The sequence below is a fragment of the Pinus tabuliformis genome, chromosome 5_2 (genome assembly GCF_031772625.1).
Source record: "Pinus tabuliformis cultivar Carrire ecotype Pingquan chromosome 5_2, CPIR1, whole genome shotgun sequence".
NCBI classification, from domain to species: domain Eukaryota; kingdom Viridiplantae; phylum Streptophyta; class Pinopsida; order Pinales; family Pinaceae; genus Pinus; species Pinus tabuliformis.
Window position 1 is genome coordinate 16,105,532 of NC_142306.1, and position 12,609 is coordinate 16,118,140.

The 12,609-nt window shown below is 37.8% G+C and overlaps 1 pseudogene across 1 annotated transcript; it reads right to left on the minus strand.

Moving 5' to 3' along the window:
* Positions 1 to 542: 542 nt before the first annotated feature.
* Positions 543 to 11,449, minus strand: LOC149157254 (uncharacterized; annotated as a pseudogene). Its single transcript, XR_016261561.1, has 8 exons — positions 7,666 to 11,449; positions 6,628 to 6,864; positions 6,203 to 6,372; positions 2,965 to 3,176; positions 2,294 to 2,524; positions 2,109 to 2,194; positions 1,852 to 1,943; positions 543 to 1,706 (listed from the first exon to the last, which is right to left on the minus strand). The product of XR_016261561.1 is annotated as an uncharacterized LOC149157254 (transcript).
* Between the last annotated feature and the right edge of the window lie 1,160 nt (positions 11,450 to 12,609).

A 12,609-nucleotide genomic window follows, 5' to 3' on the forward strand; every position in this document is an offset into this window, starting at 1 on the left:
ACAATAGCCCCAAGCAACTTTTTAAAATCTCAATTCACAACTCCAGCAACATAATACTTTTCCTAAACATTTCCTTGAATGAAAAGATATATCCGCCCAACGTATGTCCAAAGTATGACAAATGAACAGCACTAAATAATTTCAAATATATATCAAAGCAATACAAACATAGCAAGCCACTAAGCCCAGTACTTCAACCATCTTTACAGTCAACTATGAGAACACTCACCTAACAATAGTTGATCATACAACTCAAAAAAATGAAAATAATGTTCATGCTAAATTCTCATAATTTTGATCTTTTACTTTTCTTTTTCTCCCACCTTGACGTATAACACAATAACAATCATATGATCGACATAAAGCTCTCTCTGCAACTTAGTCATCCCCAATAATTAACTACTGGAAATTTTGAAAAAATAATTAGATAACTCACGTCATGCTTTGATCACTATTAAAAAAAACTACTTTTCTAATCACGCTGAAGAAAATCAAATCATTCATCAAACATTGGAAGCAAATTGACACAAAATATCTTAATATTGACTCAGAATCAAAGGTTTTCTTTTCATTTTTTTCTTATTTTCTTAATCCGTCAACTCCAAAGAGAACCTGATAGGACAAAAGTTGATCCTACACTAGCCACAATTTGTTTTAATGTAGCGAAAATCCCTTGGAGAAAATACTCAAATGCTCTCAACAATTACTCAAAAACCAACGAATGCTCTCACAGTAATAGCAATTGCCACCACTGGGCACGCAGCTTTTCAGAAACCACTCTAGACAATATCCATTGTCAGCCCATCATCACAAATCAGTGTTTTCATGTCAAAAGTTTGGATTTAAATTAAATATCTACTCAGGCAGTCTAAATTGGATGATAGTCGTCTGCAACCACATCCATGAACTTTCGTCCCAGAGAACGAGAGTACCTGAATTGAAATCAAAGGAAGAGAAAAAACTGCACGACTTAAAATTCAACCTGCAATGGTTTATGGCATTGCCGTGCTGACATAGAGTTTGGAATGCAGGACACTTCATCTCCTTCAGCATTTCCTCTTCCTCCTATTTAACAAATGGCAATTCTTCTTTTCTTTTCACTTTTTTTCCATCAATTTTCTCTTAGAGCAGACAAGCCAAAGGTTTACCCAAAAACCCATTCTCTCTTAAATATACCCTTTTGGTACGAGTTTTGACTCGCATTTTTTCATTTTCTATTGCAGAACTTTTTGAGAATGTTTATATTTTTATCTTTTGACTATATTGAGGAGATCATAGACGAAGATTTGTGAACAACCCTCAACTTGCTTGTTGACACACTCCACTGACTCCTGGTATTTTGCCTTACTAATGGCTATAATAAAAAAAAGCCATTCATAACCCAACTGATTCTTTCGTTTCAACAAAAACTCCATTGTTATGGATGTTCCTAGTTTATCCTCCATATGAAGAACCATGTGAAAGGAAAAAAAAATCATAATCTGGATGTTTCACCTGATATAATCTCAACCATTGATCAGCTGACTGAAACAAAGAGTTAGCCTGCTGTCGTTCACAGTTGCCATTAGTACTCCACACTGTCCCCTTCAACTTGTAAGAAGCTAGACCAAATACTGGTAAAGCTATCTTTGGAGAACCCCCAGAATTGCTTATCGGAGTGACAGGAACACTTTTCCCTCCAGTACTTACATGAATACTGCCACCATCTGCCAAAACATCAGTTAGAGATCAAATGCGGAGTGAGAAAATCAGAATTCAAAAAGCATCAACATGCTTTACTGATATGAAAACTATGTGAACAAAGTAGCAACAAGATGGAGGGAAAGAAAATAGAAAACAGATGAATCAAACCTTTTAGTGGAGTTGAAAGGGAATGAAAAGTTAGGAAGCAGGCAGCCAGGTCTCGCAAGGTTGGACCTGTTGGTATCCTGTATATCGGGTACCTCTAAGGAAATTCTTGTTTTAATTAGATAGCGGTAGATAATGAAAATTCATCTAGACGTTACTGATCGCATTGAACAAAATCCAATAGAACAGGAATGCTTAATAACTAACTGGCCTCCACACCAACTTAATCAAGGATTGCACAAGTATAATTGATGGCATACCAAGCAACCGATAGCCAACTGATTGGCAACAGATCAATGCTTCTTAAGGTTTTCAGCTGTGGAAAGTCCTTGGCAAGATCTCCAATCTGCAACATCCAGTTAACAGATATTAATTTTAACCTCGCAATTGAAACTACACCATGAAATAAAACATTCCTCAAAATAAATGCATAACCGAATCTTACCTTGTCAGCCAGAGGTTCACGACTATATGGAGTTGCTCGCTCAAAATATTGAAATGAAGGGCAACTGCTTCCTTCACCATCATCACTAGAAAAGCCTTTTTGTGCAGCTTTAGAGTGACTTCTATTGCCCCACCATATTTTGAGTCTCACTCTGCTTCATCACTACTACTACTACCTTCACTACCTGTATCTCTATAATCATCACTTGCATCACTCTCCTCACCAGGGGACCTGCAAAAAAAAACAGAGCATGTTCAGGACTCAACTGAGCCAGCATGAATCACGTGTCCAAACGTTATCAAGTTTTAAATGATATTGCTCCAATTAAAGACATGTGCATTAACACTGAATTGTGACAGGCAAAATCTTGTCTCTGATATGACACAACTGATATAGAGAGCCGCCGAAGCATGCAATATTTTCATCGTCTGGAGCAACATTAGAGCAAAATCGTTTGCAAAGATAGATTTCTCCAAAAAAAAAAAATTGTTAAACAACAGGAGATAAATTGTTACAGTTAAAACAACAGGAGCTACGGTGTATATTATGCCTTATTTACCATATTATTATTATACAAAAGCATTCGGCTGTGGTCAGATTTACGAAAAATTTAAGGAACCTCCCTTTGACATGACTTGCTATGAAAATAACTGGTGAATTGGATAATCTACCTGGTGCCAATATTAGGTCCAGAAAGGTGAGTGTAAAGTTGAATGGCAGAAAGAGACGGTACATAATACTGCATACCAGTGTCGCTTCTATTCAACACTATCGGTACTCCAGCACCATATGCACTCCACTCATTGAATGACTCCCACAGATCACCAAGACTGAAGAAGGGCATGGATTTGGCTTCAGAATCCCTCCATCCTTTCATGAATGTCTGTGAAACCAAGAATTATTCCTATTATCAATGAAGAGCCAATGACAGAACAGCTAGAAAACATTGTGTTGTTAAAAATACAGGGTTCATAACAGAAGATATCAAAATCCTAAAATGCAAAATGCAAACTGCCGATAAAGGTTATACAAGATTTACAATGACAGTCATATGATATTACTTTTCAATTTTCAACATAAAATTTCCCTAACAAAAGAGAAATCAAGCACTTCAGATCACATCCTTAAATCACAATCAGAATTTGAAATTCTTTCGCAGTGATATTTTTGGCTAAATTGTTAAATGGATTATCCTTTCTAGTCATCTTTTCCAACATCACTTCGCCATGCAAACAATAAAGATGCAATTAGCCATGCTGGTAATTCTATGGAGATGGATTGTTCAAATAGTGCACACATATATATATATATATATATTCTGCTATATTGGCGGAAGAGAGTCCTTTTTTTCAAAACAGAGGAAAATGAATTCTCTTTATTTGTTCAGGTTGTTCTTCGTTGTAGAAATGGATCGGCCTTTGTAATCTTTTTTAATAAAATTTGAGCTAATCTACACCTCATAAATAATTGAGACTTTTATTCACTGACCCATTTTAACTTTTCTGTTTACTATCTTATAAATACCTATGGAACAAAAATCTATATATACAAATATTTCCATAAATCATAACATCTCATCCCTGCCATATACCTAAGCATGCCACAGCCTCACCAACTTAAAGGCTGCTTCAATATATCATAGCATTTCATCCCTGCCCCATACCTAAGCATGCCACAGCCTCACCAGCTTAAAATCTGCTTCTATTAATCATGTCTCATCACTGCCCCATACCGAAGCCAGGCTCACCAACTTAAAATCGGCTTCAATAAATCATGACATTTCATCCCCGCCCCATACTTAAGCATGCCAAAGCCTCACCAGCTTAAAATCTGCTTCTATAAATCATGTCCCATCCCTGCCCCATACCTAAGCATGCCACAGCCTCACCAACTTAAAATCTGCAGAAATTTAACTGTGAGATGAACAAGCTATGGCCTGTTGGTAATTTTAATCTCGGTTGTGTTAGGCCCCTACACTAGTAGTATAGGGGCCTAACATGGCCCCTATACTACTAGTGTAGGGGCCTAACAGGTTGGGTCGTCTCATCCCAAAACGTTTGCTGGTGCTTCAAATGCAATGATAAATAAACATAAATAATCAGCTTTTAAAAAGGTGTATATTCAATATGGTGAGTTAAAATAAAATTAGATGGTGATCCTATTTAATTTGCCTTGCTAATGTGATTCTGTTCTCTTAGGAGAATTTTCCATCTCAATGAATGTTATCATGTTGCCTTTGTTTTTCCTAGTAAACAGTGTTTTCATTCACCAGGAATATTTTTCTTCATGGATCTGCATTTAGCTTTAAATTAATTAAAGTTTACAATGGCATATTCCGGACACTGAGAGATGGACCAACACATGACAAATTCCAATCTTGGATTCAAAGTGATGCCAGACTTCTCTTTTGCCTTCAACAACAAATTTTTTTCAGAACGCAAACTGCCGATAGAGCTTATGCAATATTTACAAAGACAGTCATATGATATTTCTTTCCAATTACATAATAAATTTCCCTAACATAGGAGAAATCAAGTACTTCAGATCACATCCTTAAATCACACATCAGAATTTGAATTTTGAAATTCTTTCACAGTGATATATTTGGCTAAATTGTTAAATGGACTATACCTTCTAATCATCTTTTTCTACATCACTTTTCCATGCAGACAATAAGGATGCAATTAGCCATGTTGGTAATGGTGCTTCTAGAATCTAGAGTTCGCATATATATATATATATATATATATATATATATATTTTGATTTCCATTATTTGCTCAGTTTCTTCTTTCTTTTTCTTAGAAATTGATTTCCATTATCTGTTCAGTTTGTTCTTTTTTGTAAAAATGGCCTGGTCCTTGTAACACTTCTCCTTAAGATTTGAATTAATAATCTATGGAACTAAACCTCACACAAACTAAGTAATCTACAACATTTCTATTCACAACCCCATTTTTCCTTGACATCTCATCCCTGCCGTATGCCTAAGCATGCCAAAGCCTCACCAACTTGAAATCTGCTTCCATAAATCATATTTCATCCCTACCCATACCTATGCCACAGCCTCACCAGCTTAAAATCTGCTTCTATAAATCAGGACATCTCATCCCTGCCCCATACCTAAGCATGCCACAGCCTCACCAAATTAAAATCTGCAGAAATTATACTGTGGGACGAACAAGCTATAGCCTGTTAGTAATTTTAATCTCTGTTGGGCCATCACATCCCAATGCTTTTTCTGTAGCTTCAAATACAGTGATAAATAAACACAAATAATCAGCTTTTAATATAGAAGGTACAGATTCAATATGGTGAGTTTACAATTACAATAGATCCTATTTAATTTGCCGGGCGAGTGTGATTCTTGTCTCTACATGATTTTCCATCTCAATAAATGTTTTCATGTTGTCTGTGTTTTTTCTAGAAAATAATGCTTTCATTAACCATGAATATTTTCTTCATGGATATGAATTAGATTTAAATTAATGAAAATTTACAATGGCAGATTCCGGACACCGAAATATGGGCCAACATATGAAAATTTCCACTTTGGGGTCAAATGTGATGCCAGACTTCTTTTTTGCCTTCGACAACAAAATTTTTTCAGACCGCAAGCTGCTGATAGAGGTTATGCCAGATTTACAAAGAACAGTCATATGGTATTATTTTTCAATTTCATAATCAGATTTCCCTAACAAAAGAGAAATCAAGTACTTTGTAGAAGATAATTGTTCGGGTTTTCCCAATTGTGGGGTTTTGTCCTAGCGTGGAGCCTATATCTTGTGTTTATTATCTCTTGTGATCTTCATGCTTATATTTTGGCAATTGTTTGATGAAGAAAAAGAACACAGAATTTAAAAAGAAGCCAACAAAATTCACAAGTAATTATCAAGTAAGGAAAATCAACCTTCATCTACAATTTCCTTGATTTTCCAACATGGTTTGAGAGCTAAGGTTACTGGAAGATGGTTTGAAGATCACTTTATGTTGGCATTTTGCCTGAAAGACATTCTGGCAGCGGGTTCATCATTGTTGAAGCAGTCATCACTCCCTTTGATAAAGATCATTATCATATGTCTGCAACACCCCGCTAAAAGAAGGTATGAAAAGAAGGTCAGAAGCCATGTGAAATAAACATGTGCCCTTTTTAAAATAAAAATATAATAACTTCTAAATAAAAATACTAAATCTATCTATTCCAATCTCCAAAATAAACTATTTATTAATAAACAAGCCTAACATTACTAGGGATAAAATAAATACACTTGGAATACTAGAAAATTATCGGAAATAGACTGGAGGCTCATCACAATAGGGTTTCAAAGCAAGTACCTTGGGCAGATACTGAAGAGGAACTGCTGGTGCTGTAGATTCCAGACAACGATCCAGATTACAACAGCACGCCTTCCTTCCAGAAGCGGCAGAAACAGGGGAAGGCACGGCCCTTGAACAAGCGTCTTAAATGGTTGTTTAATAAAAGACTAACCAACTGCCTTGCCTCTAACAAAGACTTTTTTGGATCTGTTGCACCTTCAAGCTCATCCAAGCCACTGTCATGAAATTGAGTATCTGCAAAAGATTCTAGCAATTTCAAATCAACCTCAATTCCCATAACAGCATTTGTATTGAACCGCTTTATTTGTGTAGCTTAATTACCGGCTATAACAGCCATTGGAGTTAGTATGAACTTAAATGTAAACTGGAGGCAATATCAGCAATGAACAGGCAGATCAGGCAGAATATGGTGATTTTTGTAAATTTAGGTTAAAATCATTTTTTATTTTAAAGAAAACTTAAAGCTATCTTGATTGAATGAGAGGTCTTCAAATTTAAATTTAGAAGAAACAGGTTAACTCTCTGAGACGCAGAGATATCTGGCATGCTTAAAAAACTAAGCAAAAGGAAGAGGGCATTTAACTCAAATTTAGAAGATAGGTTAATCTTCAGACGCAGAGACATCCGGGGCGAGTAAAAATTTAAGCAACCTATGTTTCCATAGATTTATTTAAAAGAAAGAAAAAATAATTTCAAAAGACTATAGCAGAAGAAGAATTTAAGGTTTGTGGCTGAAAAGAAAACAGTGTTAATAATCTAAGCAAGAAGAAGAAGGCATTTAACTCAAATTTAGAAGATAAGTTAATCCTCAGACGCAGAGACACTTGGCGCTAGTAAAAAATTAAGCAACCTATGGTTTCATAGAATCATTTAAAAGAAACAACAGTAATTTCAAGAGACTCTAGCAGAAGCAGATGCAGGATTTAGGGTTTGCGGCTGAAAGGAAAACAATGTAGGAGTGTGAAGGGACAAAATTTGACGGTAAAATTGAGATAAAGTTCAGAAAATTACAGAGCTGAGTATAACGATATTTACCTTGGAAAGAACTTTGAGGTGGAAGCCCGAAGCAAGTGAAGGGAGGAAGACGTCTCTGGCGGAAGCTTCTTGCACTGAAAGAAAGCGCCTGTTCCTCGTCCAATTATTAAATAAAAATCAAGAAAGCGCCTGTTCCTCGTCCAATTATTAAATAAAAATCAGTCCAGTTCAGGCATTTCACCTACTCTGTCATATTGTGAGAAATAAAGGAAGGTGGTGTCTCGAAACCCCCATCGCTGCTAACTTTAAACTGCCTTCTCAGTAATTTGTAACGTTTTGTTTCAAAAGACTCTAGCAGAAGCAGACGCAGGATTTAGGGTTTGCGGCCCAGATGACCCCGAAGTCCCTGGGAAGAATCCCATAGTCATTTTCGCAAAATGCGCTAAACTCGAATCCTGCGACGCACCGCTGCTATAACCTTTAGTTTTGGTCTGTACTTAGTGTGGTGGATGGATGAGAAAATAAGTATAGAGACGTCAGCAAATTGCTCCAATCAGGATGTATCCCATTCAAAGCCATAACAAAAAGTTTTACACAAAATAGACTCTTGCAGTTAATACCTTGCACAGATAAATATTTGTATCATAAAGTTTGAACACAAGTTGAAAAGGACATATTCAACTAAGAAAATACAGCACTTGGCCCTAAGTTCCTTTCTGCTGAGTGCTGCGCTGTTCGAGCAGAAGCTCGATAGCCTATCCTTTAAAGCGCTTAACGAAATATAGCAGCCGAGAAATATAACAGCCGTAAGTGTCTAAAATCCTTAAAAATAGCTTGATCTGATCTGCATAGCAAAAGCCGCCATTTTCCAGCCAAATTTCATCGTTGAAATGCTAAATTAATTTGTCCCGGACGGCTATTGAATAAGTCACAGACACTTCGAGCTCTAACAAGCCATATATAACCAAAATTCGCTATAGAGAGGCTAAATCTTTGGCTCAAACGATCTCCAGTAACAAATTGAAGGTGAAATGACCCATTTTCCAAACAAATTTTACCAATGAAATCTAAAGTTTTATACCATCTCCAGAGCACATACTGTCGCAGAAGCGCTTGAGGTTGATCGAGGTGCTCCCTGTATAATAATTCAAGAGCAAATACTGTCGCAGAAGCGCTTGAGGTTGATCGAGGTGCTCCTTGCAATTCGTTGAATCGACCAGCATAAAAAAGGCATGGAAGAAAAGGAAATTGTTGAAACCAGTCTCTCTCAAGGCCCCCTCTCTCTCTCTGAATTCGAGAAAAGCAAGAAATCTTGCAGATTCTTTGAATCTATGGTCTCATCAACACCTTCGAAAGGCCGAACGGCTGCTAAATCCCGAATCCCAAATCCCAACCTCAATCCCTATCCATCAGACAAAGAAATCACCGAGGTCGAACCCACAACATCGCCCTTATAAACAAAGAACACAGGATTTCCTGTAAGATTGGCAGACGAACGCCCTTATAAACAAAGAACACAGGATTTCCTGTAAGATTGGCAGACGAACGCCCTTATAAACAAAGAACAAAGGATTTCATGTAAGATTGGCAGACGAACGCCCTTATAAACAAAGAACACAGGATTTCCTGTAAGATTGGCAGACGAGTTATTGCAGCAGGTCGTGGAAGAGCAGTGGAAGAGCACAACGCGGAAAGCAGTTTTGGTGAGGGAGGAACAGTCCGAAAACCTAGGCTAGATGTCAATTAAACAGATTCCAATGCTCGCTGAATGTAGACGCCACGTGTCAACGTTAGAGACAAAAGGACGACGAAAGTCTCTTTCAAAGGAAGGCCTATCGGCCTAACAAGTAGTTGAAGTGTTGATGTCTCCCTCAGAAGTTTGTATATTTTACAAGCACGCTTGGATTGGTGGATATCTCTTATTTGGTTGAGAGGGAGAGATGAGTACCATAAGTTGCCCATATGATGGTACTTGGGAGGACATCTTGGCATGGTTGGTGTTGTTATCTCAGTTATAGTTTGGCCTTCATGATGCCTAGATCTCAATGTGGGAGGGTATCTTGGTCTTATGGAGCTTTGTTTTAGTGTTCGACCTTGATGATACCAAGATCCCTATGAGGGTTGGTGTCTTGGCATGGAGGCCTAGATTGTATGTATATCCAGTTGGATTGATACCCAGGTTGTAGCCTGATGGTACCTATAGTGGCAAGTTGCCTCGATGACACCTTAGCCCTTGTTGGGAGGATACCTTGGCAGTTTTGGTATCCCTAGCATTGTGTATGTTGTTGTATTCTTCTTGGAACATTTCAAATTGAGGTCAACCTTGTACTGGTTGAACAATTATGAATACTTCCCTAGTTAAGAGGGAGAGTTGAGAAATGTGACTAATATCAGTCTTCATAATTAACATGGTGTAATTCATTTGTATTTGTAAAAAGAAGAAAAGAAAATCATTATATTTTTATTAGCATGGATTTCATGCTCATTTGATTAATAGGTCAAAGCACCCATTGAGTGCTTCTAGGGTTGAGTCATGAGTCATTATACTTGTCATTATGTTCTAGACCCTTATTGGGCCTTTTGTATTAAAATGAATAAAATTATTTTGATGTAATTTGGTCATCTACACCTCCAACATCAAGTCGGCGTGCCCATACTTCATGTCAGCCTTAATAGAACAGCTGGGCTGACGGTATAGAAGTTGTAGAGATAAAAGGTGGATAGAGATCTTTATTAGAGCAAAGATTACATTGACTTGGTTCAACCTTGATGGTATAACAACTTGGTGAAGGAAGGATAGTTGGAGGGTTGACTTGGTGGATGGAGGAAGACCTATTTTTGGTCTAGAGGTCATGGTTGTCTCATTTGATTTGGTTCTTGAAGAAGAGAAGAAATTTTGGTTGGGTTTTCCCCTTAGAGAGGGGTTTTTCCGTGGCTGAGTGCCTACATCTTGTGTCCATTTGCCTTTGATGATCTTCATGTTTTGCTAGTTGTTTGATGATAAAGAACATAATAATAACAAGTAGAAGAAGAATCTAATCAAACAAGTAAAAGAACATCACAAGCAACTATCAAGTTAAGAAAAATCACCCTAATTGGCTGCCATATTGATTTCTCAACAACAAGCCCACCTTGAGATAGCTCTAAAACATAATAAAATGCCAAAATAACCCACGTGTGGGAATAAATGCTCTCACAATGATGTCATTCTCCAAAAATGATCAATAATCTAGCAAACAATTGATGCAATGGTCCAAAGAGTGCTCCTCAATTCAAGAAATCCTCAAAATGCATGGGCACATCTCCAAAAGGCACCTCATCTACCATGAAGTCATCCATATGGCATAAAGAGGCCTACGTCACCCTTCGTATGTAGGAATGACATGGCATTGTCTAGGGCAAGCAAGGGCATCAAAGAAGAATGTGTCAGCCCTCCCAAGTCATCTCAGTGACATCCATCCTCATCTGAGCTCCATAACAAGGCATCGTCCATCAAACAAAATCAAGGCTAGCCTAGAGAAGTCATGGGTTCATCTGGGCACATCATCAAGTAGTTCAACACCCAAGCTCCTAAGCTCAATGTTTCAACATCTGGAGGTACATTGAGAGGTGCAAAATCATGCAGAAGTTGCTCAAGGCCCAACGCTCATCTTGGAGGGGCAATGTTGGGACCACAAGGTCATATTTGCTCTAAAACATGGAAAAGCACCTTCTAGAATGTGTTGGAAAGGAGTCAAGCCATCCCTTAAGGGATCTTTGCGGCATGTGTGATACCACCTGAACAAATTTCTCAATATCAAGTGACATCAACATCATTAGGAGCATCAAACCATTAAAGAATCATAGTCGACCATATCTAATGTTAGGGTCACAAAAATATTTCTTTTTTTAACTTGAAATGAAAGCACGGGAAACCCTAGAGTACTTCCCCACATTTCATGGGTGGTAAACCGAGTAAATTGTCAGCCTGATTGCCAGGCCTCGCCCCAAGGGAATTGAGGAAATTTGAACCCGTGATCAACAACAACTAGCAACAATATCAAAGAGCTTCATGTCTGGCTCCAGACCACTTGAACTAACAATTGGGGTTGGGTCACAAAAATATTTCACACAACACTTACTTTTGAATGTCTAGCTAGCTCAAGATATGTAAACAAGTTACCTCATGTATGTTAGCGATGACTAGTTCAACAACCTTATTAGGTGTTTCCAACCCTCAAGGGGAGTGACATATCCTAAGTAAACCCATCAATCCATAGGTGTATGCGATAAGGTGGTCATGGAATCGAAAAGACATCAAGCAAGATGCCACAGCAATGAGATCAACTAATGGAGGTCCAACATCCTGAGTGTAATGATGTAAGGAGGGAGCATCATGGAGGCCTGAGTTACCCCTTTCGACGCCTCGTTTTTCCACCCCTCCGGTGTGCCTTTTGCATTACTGGTTTATCTTTATTTGGTGCATAACTTAAGAGACCAAACTTGCTTAGTGCTTTTCCATTACCCCTTAAAGACGTAGCAATTTCCCGCTCATCGAGGTTGGCACATTCAAGAGTTCCTTTATTTTAGGTAAAGCATGCTCGAGAAACCAAGTGATGGATAATGAGGGGAGTAGAGCTCATGCTAAGATTTTTCCCAAATGATAAACAAGTCCTAGCAATCTTTTACATTCTATATTTTCTTTCTTTTGTGGCTTTATATGCTTTTATCGTTCTTTCAATTACATCAAACCCCAAGGCCAAATTTCCAGACCCTAACTCAAGGACATGGATATACGGTGCCAATCCCAATGACCAACGACAATCAACCCAAAGAATGGTGATGAATAACAAGGAAGGATGAAAGTGATAAGTATAGATTACCATGGACATGCTATATCAATCAAAGCCCCCTATTAGTGCCCCTCCTAAACCATAAGGCCCTAGAGGAGGTCCCACTAGACTAGAGTCAAAGACTAACCTCCCAGTTAAGAGTGGGAACAAGGATATCCCCATGATTCATATT